A 12,336-nucleotide genomic window follows, 5' to 3' on the forward strand; every position below is an offset into this window, starting at 1 on the left:
ATGTTTATAACAGATATCACCACAGCCAGAAAGCCAACACAGCGATCATGAATTATCTGTTTTCCTGGTTGTTTGCTTGTGTTTTAAAGATGGAGCCTCAATTACATTCCACAGAGACCTAAAAAGGGGCCCATGGCCCTCTGTTTGTGCCCCCTCCCCCATAACACACCACAAACTGACCTCCCCCTCTGTCAGTGAGTGTGAGACGCTACATCCCAACCCCCTTCCCACTCTGCCTCTCTAGTATGAAAAGACAGGAGATAACAGTTTGAAAGGACAGGAGATAGCCCCCTAATAATTAATGCATTTGCAGATTGCTTTACCTGCAAACAACCAATCGGATGCCTCTCAGATCATCACCCCTTCCCCCTCCCCCACTTTGTTTCAATTGCACTCAGATTCAAGGCTTTAGGATCATGATGAAGACAAACAGAGATAGAGTCCATTGCAGTACATGGGCACAATTTATTAATTTGATTTTACAAAGAAATGTGAAATTGATAGATAAAGCACAAATGAAAAGGGCAGAGAATGTTCAATATTGAATTAATTTGTTATTTTCAAGGAAAAGATTGAGTTTACTTACAAGGAGAGAGGGAGAGAGAAAGACTCACACACACACACACACAGTATGATACATTTATTTTTTTCCAGCTGATAGAGGTATTCAAAATATACATTTTAGAATGATAGGTGTTTGATGGTTTGCTTTAGAGGCCTGCTCAGTTGAACTCACAGACAAATATTTCATCATTCCCATGTTAATGATTCTTGAACTTATTTCATGGGGAGTGGCCTACATAAGATGGATTTACAATTGGCTTTTGTTTTGATCACATGCCTGAATCTGCTTGTGGAGGTCCCCTTAAAGTTTGGAGATGCAGGTGGAATACGTCCATGGAGTATCAGGTACACCAGACACGAACTTGTTGATATCAAATCATCATAGACCAGCAGAGAAAACTATGGCACAAGCGCATTGCCGCAGGAGGTCAATACAATATGGAATGTTCAATGGAAGAGACTAAAAGGAGGACTAAGGAAAGGAGACAAGAGGATGATTGCGAAGGAAACTTCAAAAACATAAGAACAATCCGCCACTCCCCAACATCCTTTTTGCCAACGTGAGATAAATAAGAAACTAAAATGATGAGCTCAGCGCCAATTCCCGCTTTCTGAGTGAATATAGAGACTCTTGCATTCTCTGTTTTACAGAGACTTGGTTATCTGATGACATTTCTAACGACGCGCTGAAATTGAATGGATTTTATGGTCCCATTCGCACAGATCGTGACCCGTCAATCACCGGTAAAGCAACAGGAGGAGGGGTGTGTTTTTACGTAAACAAATGCTGGTTTTCTTCCATTACCATCAAGAGCACTATCTGCACAAAAGATGTTGAACTATTATGCATTTCACTGCGCCCTTTATCTCCCAAGGGAATTTGAACAAGTGTTTATCACAGCTGTTTATTTACCACCCACAGCAGATACAACAACTGCTGCTCAAACCATCTACCAATGCATCAACATGCTGGAAGATGTCCCCTGATGCACCAAAAACCATACCTGTTTATTTTAACTCTCGCTCACTGTCCTACCAAACTATGAACAGTATGTTACTTGTAGCATAGGAGGAGATAGTAAATTGGATTTGTGCTGGTAATATTAAAGGGCATATAAGTCACTGCAGAAGCCCCCAGTGAACACGTCGGACCACTATGCAATTAAATTACTGCCAACATTGAAACTGAAACAGAAAAATATTAAGGAAAGGGCAGTCCTTATATGGTCATAGGAAGCTGTAGAAAGCCTGCAAGGCTGTTTTGCCTGTATAAACTGGGAAATTTTTATAGTGGACCATACCCTTGAGGAGTCAGTATCAGCAGTGACTGCAAATATACATTTCTGTGAGGGCATATTAGTCTCCACAAAGATGGTTAAATGCTATCCACAAGTCTTGGATTACTGCAGAGTTTAAACAGACACTTAAGATGAAACAGACAGCCTTTTCTGCTGGCAACCAAGAGGAAGTGAAAACCCTGCAGAGGACAGTAAAATAACAAATAGATCAGGCTAAGGACAACTACAAAAAAAGTGTAAATCATGGGAATCTCAGGCAGCCCTGGCAGGGTCTGGCAACCCTCACAGGGCAAGCCAAAAAACCCAAGGAAAAAACATAAATGACTAGGGACAGTTTGTCAATGAACTCAACACTTTTTTACTGTCATTTTGATAATCACAACTTCTCCACTGTAACAGAAGCCTGAGGGAACAACTGGAGTTCCAGGCTCTGGATTGAGGGGAGGCGTCAACCATCGAGAAGAGGTGGTGAGATGGGTCTTCAAGAGAGAAAAATCCATCAAAGCACCCCGACCAGACAACATCAAGGGACAGCTACCGAAGGAATGCTCAGATGAGCTGGCAGACATCTTCCCCGTGCTCTTTAACAGCTTCTTATCAGAACACATGGTTCCCTCACTCTGGAAGACGTCTGAGATCCGACTATTTCCAAAGGAGAACAATCCAGCGGAGCTGAATGACTATCCTCCTGTGGCGTTAACGTCAGTCGTTGAAGTGCCTTGAGCGCTTGATACCCACACATCTCAGGTCTCATGTGGATGGAGCCCTTGACCCAATGCAGTTTGAATACGTAAAGAACAGATCCGTGGAGGATGCAGTCCTGACGGAGATGCACAGTGCATTGACACACATGGAGAGGGCTCCCTCTTATGTGTGCATCAGTGGAGGCTGGTGGGAGGAGCTACAGGAGGGCAGGCTCATTGTAATGGCTGGAATGGAATTTGTGGAACAGAGTCAAACATGTGGTTTCCATACATCCGATACTATTCCATTCATCCCTATCCAGCCATGACAATGAGTCAGTCTTTCTATTGGTCCTCGCACCAGCCTCCATTGGTGTGCATCCTTTTCCTGGACATCTCCTTGGCTTTTACCTGCATGCAGCCTCACCTTCTCTGTGACACACTCTCCCACTTACAGGTGGACCCCAGTATTACCTTTTGGGTCTTGGACTTCCTGCTGATTGGGGACAATATGTCAAGTTCAACAGCACAACATTCCTACCAGTTACCCCTAAGGAACGGTCATCGCTCCAGTCCTATTCTCCATATACACCAATGACCTGAGATGTTCCGACAGAGACTGCTTGGCAACGAAATATGTAGATGACACTACCCTTGTCAACCTCTCAGATGACACACTGCATTTCCAAATAGAAGTAAACAGGATTCATGTCTGGTGCAATAACAACTACCTCACACTCAACATCAACCCCAAAAAAGAATTGCTCATTAAATTCCAGGGGAAGGCAGACCCAGTGAGCCACCTAGTCCTGGGTGGTGAAGAGGTAGACTGAGTGGGGAGCTTTAAGTGTATGGGAACTATCATGGATAGCCCACTCTCTTTTAATGTCAACACTCAGAGAACATCAAAAATGCCAACCACAACTGTACCTTATGCGCAGACTGAGACAAATTAATACCAACACCCGGATCCAATTATTACACCTGCCATATAGAGTGTGCTGACTTTCTGTTTCCTTGCCTGGTACAGTAGGCTGTCAGTTGCTGATAAGGGTATCCTCAGGCAGACTGTGCACCTGGGGTCCAAGCTCTGCAGGCTGCATTGCAGGGGGCTTAAGGGCCTCTATGATAAAAACGGGCAAGGGACACGGCCAAACACATCATAGAGGACCCCACACACAATCTTGCCCGAATGTTTTGAGGTGCTGCTCTCCGGAAGGAGATTAAGGGTCCCACTGTTTAGTAAGAATAGGAGCAGGGCAAGTTTCATTCCATCAGCCAGCAGGCTGCTGAACAGTGGAACATAGGACAGATGCAGGCCCACTACTTGGTCGGACAGTAGGCCACAGACACTTTGAATATGTGGAAAGTAAATTGTGTACAAATTTTCCAGTTTTCCGTACTGCACGTGATACTTTGTTTTGTGTATTTGTATGCTGATGTCACCAAATTCATTTCCATGTAATTGGACAATCAAGTATATCGTATTATATAAAAACAGAACATTCACCTGACGTTTTACTGTCTGGGTTTTTTTATAGATTTTTTTTGCTCCTTCTTTTACACACCTTTTTGTTCCATGTGAATACATTATGTCTGCTTTCAGGTGCCATCATTGCATGAAATAAAACTACAGAACAAATTAATATACTTTCAAGTCTTAAATATATTAAATCAACAAGGAGACTAATTTAGTGTCGATAAAGTCAACATTTCCCTATGTCAAGATTTTCCACAGAGAAAATAATACAACTCTATAATTGAAATATCACTGGGAAAAAGTTCAAAAAGCATCCATGTCAAATTTTCCTTCCTAGAAACCTTTGTCCATGAACTCCATATTTCAGATATATCTAATTTCAGATGGGAAGATGGCTTCCACAAGTCCTGCGTAGCCCACAACAATTGAGAGGGATGCTTCTATTGTGCATTGGATTAGGCAGTGTATAATATTTTATACAGAGCTAAGGTGATCACTATGTATCTAAATCCATGGCTTGTATATAGAGATACTGTAGATCATGGCCATTCAATGATGAGTTCTTCTAGCACAGGGGAAAAGGGTGAAACTTTGTAGTAGCTTTCTTTCTTGACAGGTCATTGAAAGCTGTTTATAAATCAAATCAAATTTTATTGGCTGACAGCCGGGTGTGACAAAATATGTATTTTTATTGCTCTAATTACATTGGTAACCCGTTTATAACAGCAATAAGGCACCTCTGCGTCATGCCTAAGAACAGACCTTAGCCGTGGTATATTGGCTATATACCACACCCCCTTGGGCCTTATTGTTTAACTACACATCCACTTCTTGTCACCTGGCCATTTCATCTCAAAATGATGACTGCTTTTAGGTGTGCCATTACTCTGCAGTTATGGGATGAGATCCAATAGGTTTGGATAGGTGAGATGAGGGTTAAAGATTCATACGGTAGGCTAAATACAGTGTGACTGAAAAAAGAATGCACTCATCAACCAGTGCTCTTCAAGAAGCAATGACATTACGTACCTTAACTAATAATGTTCCTCCTTTTCCCTCAGAGCATTCAAAGCTTTTTTCTCTCCTTTACACATGAAAGCTTTACCCAGGCATTATGTGAATGTTGTGATTTATTAATGCAGCAAGGGGCCTGTGGCAGCTGTTCATAGCAAAATTGTCAAGATATCTGCTACAAGTCAAGCTGGAGGGTGACATCTAGTGGAGTGCTTTCTAACAGACACTGAGCCATAGACCACCAGAGAGGGAGACGGTTACCCTTTGGAGAGAAGTCAAGGGGAGAATCTCAATGGGTTTTGCCTGCCTCCTCTCCTCAAAGGTAATCGAGTAGCAAAGGTGAGGACAGTAAACATAGCTTGTATGAAATGAGACTCTCCTTCCCCACGCCCACATTATCAAGCAAATGATGTTTACAGGGGTGGAATACCAAAATAAATGTGTAAAGTGATTATATCAAATGTAACTAGTTGTGTAAGACATGTTATAGATAAAACCAAAAATACCATATTGAAATGTGTGCATATGCTTTTCTCCTTTGAGAAACCAACAGCTGATTCAAAGGGGGTGTGGCAGATTTTAAAACACTTCTGCACTAGCTGCTGGTAGGAACCTCTTGTGTATCCTTTGCATAAGTAGGTCAATTGTGGAGGGAAGTATACTCATCCATCCGCCTACTAATGAATTGATACTTTCCTCAACCACTTGGCCACTTATTGGTTTCCGGGACACGGAGGAGAGGAGGACGGAGGGGTCAAGGAGAGGACATAATTGAGACTGAGAATCTCCCAAGGCAGGGCTGCTGCATCTTTGTAGTTTAAAGTGGCGTCTTCGACAAAGTCTCTTTTCCTCAAAGAGTAAGCAGTGCATCATAGATATATATCTATGTGTCTGACAGTGTTTGAACCTGGTCTGGGTCACATACAGTTGAAGTTGGAAGTTTACATATACTTAGGTTGGAGTCATTAAAACTCGTTTTTAAACCACTCAACAAATTTCTTGTTAACAAACTGTAGTTTTGGCAAGTCGGTTAGGACATCTACTTTGTGCATGACACAAATACATTTTCCAACAATTGTTTACAGACAGATTATTTCACTGTATCAAAATTCCAGTGGGTCAGAAGTTTACGTACACTAAGTTGACTGTGCCTTTAAACAGCTTGGAAAATTCCAGAAAATGATTTCATGACGTTAGAAGCTTCTGAAAGGCTAATTGACATAATTTGAGTCAATTGGAGGTGTACCTGTGGATGTATTTCAAGGCCTACCTTCAAACTCAGTGCCTCTTTGCTTGACATCATGGGAAAAAAAAGAAATAAAATCAGCCAAGACCTCAGAAAAAGAATTGTAGACCACAAGTCTGGTTCATCCTTGGGAGCAATTGCCAAATGCCTGAAGGTACCACATTCATATGTACAAACAATAGTACGCAAGTATAAACACCATGGGATCACGTAGCCGTCATACTGCTCAGGAATGGGACGCGTTCTGTCTCCCAGAGATGAACGTACTTTGGTGCGAAAAGTGCAAATCAATCCCAGAACAACAGCAAAGGACCTTGTGAAGATGCTGGAGGAAACAGGTACAAAAGTATCTATATCCACAGTAAAATGAGTCCTATATTGATATAACTCGCGGCTACAGAAAGCCCAAGGACAACCCCAATGTTTTTTTTGGGGGGGGTGGCACATGGAGCTGGCGGCTGAGCAGAGGAAAGAGCCAGAGACTGTCAGGGAGGCAATGGCGAAGTTGGGAGAGAGTGAGATGAGAGCGATGTTGTGCAAGTGTGTTCTGCTCAACATCCGACCAGAGGATCCAGTCTGTCTTTCCAGTCTGGTACGTCATGTGTCTCCTCCTCGCACTCTCCCTGAAGTGTGTGTGTCCAGTCAGGTATGTCCTGTGCCTGCACCCTGCACTCTCCCTGAAGTGTGTGTCCCCAGTCAGGTATGTCCTGTGCCTGCACCCTGCACTCACCCTGAAGTGCGTGTCCCCAGTCCGGTACGTCCTGTGCCTGCTCATCGCACTCTCCCTCAAGTGCGCCTTCCCAGTCAGGTACGTCCTGTGCCTGCTCCTCACACTCTCCCTGAAGTGCGTATCCCCAGTCCGGTGCCACCTGTGCCGGCCCCAGCTCCAAGGCCAGAGTCTTCTTCTGCGTTGGTGCCCAGTCCAGGCACAGCGTCCAGTCCTGCTCCATGGCGGGAGCCTTCCCCTGCGCCAATGCCCAGTCTAAGCACGGCGTCCAGTCCAGCTCCAAGGCCAGAGCCTTCCTCTGCACTGATGTCCAGTCCAGATCTGGTGTCCAGTTCCGCTCCATGGCAGGAGCCTTCCTTGATACCAAGGTCCAGTCCAGGCACAGTGTTCGGCCCGGGTCCATGGCTGGATTCACGGGATGAGCGGGGGCTACGACCTGCACCAGAGCCGCCACCGGCACTAATCACCCCCCCTACCCTCCCCATTTGTTTCAGGTTTTGCGGCCGGAGTCCGCACCTTTGAGGGTGGGGGTGGGGGGTACTGTCACGCCCTAACCATAGAGAGCCTTTGTTTTTCTATGGTATAGTAGGTCAGGGCGTGGCTGGGGGGTTTTCTAGTTATTATTTTCTATGTGGGGTTCTAGTTTAGTTTTCTATTTTGGTGTTTGGTATGATTCCCAATTAGAGGCAGCTGGCTATCATTGTCTCTAATTGCGGATCATATTTAAGTAGCATTTTTTCAACCTGTGTTTTATGGGATATTGTTTTGAGTTAGTGCACGTAGCACCTCTCTAGTCACGGTTCGTTGTTAGTTTATTGTTTATTGTTTTGTTTTATTAAGTTTCACATTCTAATAAATTATGTGGAATTCAACATCTGCTGCGCCTTGGTCTGATAATGCTTCCAACGAACGTGATAATAATGACCATCGTTATATTTGGAGGAAAAAGGGGGAGGCTTGTAAGCTGAAGAAAACCATCCCAACCGTGAAGCACTGGGGTGGCAGCATCATGTTTTGGGGTGCTTTGCTGCAGGAAGGACTGGTGCACTTCACAAAATAGATGGCACCATGAGGGTGGAAAATGATGAGATATTGCTTCAATATATCCACAAGACATCATTCAGGAAGTTGAAGCTTTGTCACAAATGGGTCTTCCAAATGGACAATGACCCCAAGAATACTTCCAAAGTTGTGGCAAAATGGCTTAAGGACAACAAAGTCAAGGTATTGGGGTGGCCATCACAAAGCCCTGACCTCAATCCCTTAGACAATGTGTGGGCAGAACTGAAAAAGCGTGTGCGAGCAAGGAGGCCTACAAACCTGATTCAGTTACACCAGCTCTGTCAGGAGGAATGGGCCAAAACGCTACCCAAAACATTTGACCCAAGTTAAACAATTTAAAGGCAATGCTACCAAATACTAATTGAGTGTATGTAAACTTGTGACCCACTAGGAATGTGATGAAAGAAATAAAAGCTGAAATAAATAATTATCTCTACTATTATTCTAACATTTCACATTCTTAAAATAAAGTTGGGATCCTAACTGACCTAAAACAGGGATTTTTTTACTAGGATTAAATGTCAGGAATTGTGAAAAACTGAGTTTAAATGTATTTGGCTAAGGGATATGTAAACATCAGACTTCAACTGTACATGCCACAACGATTTAGTCACGTTCCCCTGCTCAGAGGTTGCATGCAATGGTTGTGTACCACATCACCGACTCTGCAGTCGGTAACCAGATTGCTATAACATATGTGGTAAACTGATACGCAAAATACCTATCCAGGCGTTGTGAGATCTGGCAGGGGTAAACAACGAGCCCTTTGTTAGTCCACTGTGCTAAAGCCTAGGGTCCTAGGCGTTTACCTCTGGGAGTAAAGAGAAGTCTTCATTCTCACTGAAATACCTCAGGCTACACTTGCAGGTTGGATGACGGTTTAATACAGAATTTTGAATGACACATTTCTTTGAGACATTTCCTCATGTTCAACAGGATATTGTAGGCATAGTTACATGTAGGCATGTCCTTGAAGGTTTCAATTGGGGTAAATCCATTTGAATTCAATCACTTTTTGACAACACCCCTTTTGATTGGAACAAAACATTCCATACACATTTAACCCATTGTAAAAGTGCTCAGAAAGTGATCTTTTCAAGAGATAAAAAGGTGCTCAAAAGGTACGGAAGTCCAGAGAGGACATATGAATTTAAAAAAAATCTTCCCTCGTTATGTCGAGATCATTCATTATTTATCTCATTGATCACAACATACCAAAGTTGTTTTGTCGAGATTACAATATATTTCTCTCATGATCACAACATACCAAACGGTGCTTTGTTGAGATCACGAGAAACTCACGTGAATGGACACTATGTTTTATAGATAATTTTTTACATTTACAGAGTGGGTGAGCTTCACTCCTAACATGGCTGATCAGATTAAATTTCAGCCTCAGAGCTTGATCAGGATGTTCCCTCCTCGACACTGATTTAAGTAGATTTAACAAGTGACATCAATAAGGGATCATAGCTTTCACCTGGATTCACCTGGGCAGTCAATGTCATGGAAAGAGCAGGTGTACTTACTGTTTTGTACACTCAGTGTATATATACTTACGTCAACAATTTGAGATACTATCGGGGGATTACATACCAGCATAGCCTGAAAAACATTTTGGGATCTCAAATTGTTCTGACATTTCAAACATAGAAACTTCATTGGGAGGAGGGATGTTTGATATGCGTTTTACATTTACAACACAAACCATTTAAAAAAAAATCATGATGAAAGTGGCCATTGGCCCTTTTTTAGACCTATACATGCCACCTGTAAGACCCAATTATCGTAAATGATACTGACAACACCTTTGAGTCATTATACTCCTAAGTGTGCTCTATTAATAGTCATATCTCAAAAGTACTCTTTTTGAATTAGTTCATTTTTAGACATATGTATTGTTTTAAACAATATACTCTACAAGGACATCACATTTCCAGAATGGGCTCTCTGCGATCTGTGATAGGGGATTCCATGCCAGCATATCTAAACATTTTGAGATAATATCTCGTATGTCTGTTTGAAAATGGGTTAAATTCGACTCATAATCAATGTCCAGCACCCAAATGATTTTACCTGTTCAGGTGCCTAAACCGATCATGCTTCTTCACATGAAGGTGACATATCTGAGCATACAAGTGCACCACATTCAGTAATAAAATACAAGGCACGGAAAGGCAAACATCATTATATTTAGAAGTTGCTGTTTCCAAAGCACATCTCTGCTATTTCTATAAAAACAAATACAGCATAGCAAATCACAACACATGTTTTCTGTAATGATGCAAATATAGGGCAATGTTTTCTACAAAAAAATAAAATAAAAGTTGCACACCCTTAATACCCCTGTTTGTTATGGATGAAAAAAAAACACGTATTTGTCATCAAATAGAAAAAGTAAGATGTCCACATAGGCCTATCTCATACCATGTATGATATCCAGAGGAAATCCCAAAATTATTTGTGCATGAAAGAAAAATATGGATTTCATATTTGTCCAATTATTAAGCATGTGCCGAAAACTCAGAAATGCATCAGAAATCGTCCTTATTTTCAGCATATCAAAGAGCATATCAAGATTCTTATATGGACCTCAGCCAAGAGAAGCATATCTGGAATAAATTTAGCATATTACACTGAGCAAAAATATAAATGCAACATGTAAAGCGTTGGTCCCATGTTTCATGAGCTGAAATTAAATATCCCTAAAATGTTCCAGACGCACAAAAAGCCTATTTCTCTAAAATGTTGACCACAAATTTGCTTACGTCCCTGTTAGACTACTAGTCTGCCAACTCACTAACTACACAACTGAGTAGCTAGATGTTTGGTGAGAATTTTTCTCATATAGTCAGTGATACTTAATAGCTAGCTTTTCAGCAAATTAAAGAATTCTCATCGCCTAGTAAGATTTCAGCTATTTATTTCGCACCTGGATCCACCTGACAGTTAGCCTACTGTGACAAAATTGTGCATAGCCATTGTCTTTTTAAAGAAATATAAAACTAAATGAAAACAGCAAAGAAAAAAGACTTACCCAACTTGCAAAGAGGTCATCGAGGGGTGACATGCAGTGCTTTAGCATACGGCTCCACAAGAGGTCGCTATTCACCTTCAGGTTAGGCAAAACTGTACAAACTAGAAGTAGTAATGGTGTATTTTTGTAGGTACCAACTCAAGCATGGTTCGTTAGACAAAGCCTATGGGGAAATTAATGGAGTTATAAGGTATGTGGTAAATACAGGCATAGATCATATGTTTTGTTTTATGAGAATCTTCATCAGCTAATGTCAATTAGTAAATTTTGAAGCATTTTTGTAATAAACAAAAAACACAAAGCACCAAAGGCTTCATAATTCAGAAAGGTGTGTTAACCTCAGACCGTATTTTCTGCGTTTATCCCAAACCCTACTCTTTCCCCATTCATGTTCTCTATTGGGATGGCTGAACGAGTCGGAGGTAACACATTTTCGGGTTTTAGAACTAAAACAAAGCTGTTCTACTATCTGTGACTACAAGCTGGCGAGCTCTATATTGAAGGGTTGGTTGTTTAGCAACAAAACCGACACTTTCGCAAATACAGTATGGGCAAAGCAGATGGGGTGGCTTAGATTGTTGACAACATGTAAACTATATTTCTCTCCAGTGTTTATTGAAAACAAATACATTTGCACAATGAGCACCTGTTGTCTCAAATACATTGTTCCAGTTGTTGGTTAGCTAGCTAATGAATTTTAGCTATATTAGCAATACTTAGAAATCAGTAAAAACACCTAACAACAAGATATGGTATCAAGAACAAGATGAAACTAGTTAAAACGAGGCACTTACGATTCCACACAAGGCAGTTTCTTGTCATTGTTGGTAGCGATCTGGTCATCCAGAATCACAACAACTCACAGACCTCTGCCCCATTGAAGCATGCTCATAGTTTTCGTGATGTTGTCAGCTAACCTATCTATGGCACAGTCTATTCAGGCAAAAGGGACTTCTACACTTACCTCGTAAAAAATGTGTCCTCAAAAGATCTCACTTCACCTCAACTTCAGGACAGAAGATGACATATACAACACTAGCTATATTATTGGATACTAAACTCAGCAAAAAAAGAAACACCCTCTCACTGTCAACTGCGTTTATTATGTGTAAATATTTGTATGAACATAACAAGATTCAACAACTGAGACATAAACTGAAACAAGTTCCACAGATGTGACTAACAGAAACGGAATAATGTGTATCTGAACAAGGGGGGGCACCAG

General features: G+C 41.7%; 2 protein-coding genes across 8 annotated transcripts in view; one reads left to right on the plus strand and one right to left on the minus strand.

The window, feature by feature from the left end:
- Nucleotides 1-11,247, minus strand: part of LOC118400121 (nuclear receptor coactivator 3-like) — a 56,557-nt gene extending 45,310 nt beyond the window's left edge. Inside the window, exon 1 of the mRNA XM_035796622.2 lies at nucleotides 11,112-11,247. The gene's annotated coding sequence lies outside the window, so the exon portion shown is untranslated. The remainder of the gene's footprint in view (nucleotides 1-11,111) is intronic.
- Nucleotides 11,209-12,336, plus strand: part of LOC118400122 (protein kinase C-binding protein 1-like) — a 31,060-nt gene continuing 29,932 nt past the window's right edge. For all 7 annotated transcript variants that reach the window (XM_052473334.1, XM_052473336.1, XM_052473337.1 and 4 more), the window contains exon 1: nucleotides 11,209-11,301. The gene's annotated coding sequence lies outside the window, so the exon portion shown is untranslated. The remainder of the gene's footprint in view (nucleotides 11,302-12,336) is intronic.

Source organism: Oncorhynchus keta, chromosome 21 (assembly GCF_023373465.1).
Source record: "Oncorhynchus keta strain PuntledgeMale-10-30-2019 chromosome 21, Oket_V2, whole genome shotgun sequence".
Classification (NCBI taxonomy): Eukaryota; Metazoa; Chordata; class Actinopteri; order Salmoniformes; family Salmonidae; genus Oncorhynchus; species Oncorhynchus keta.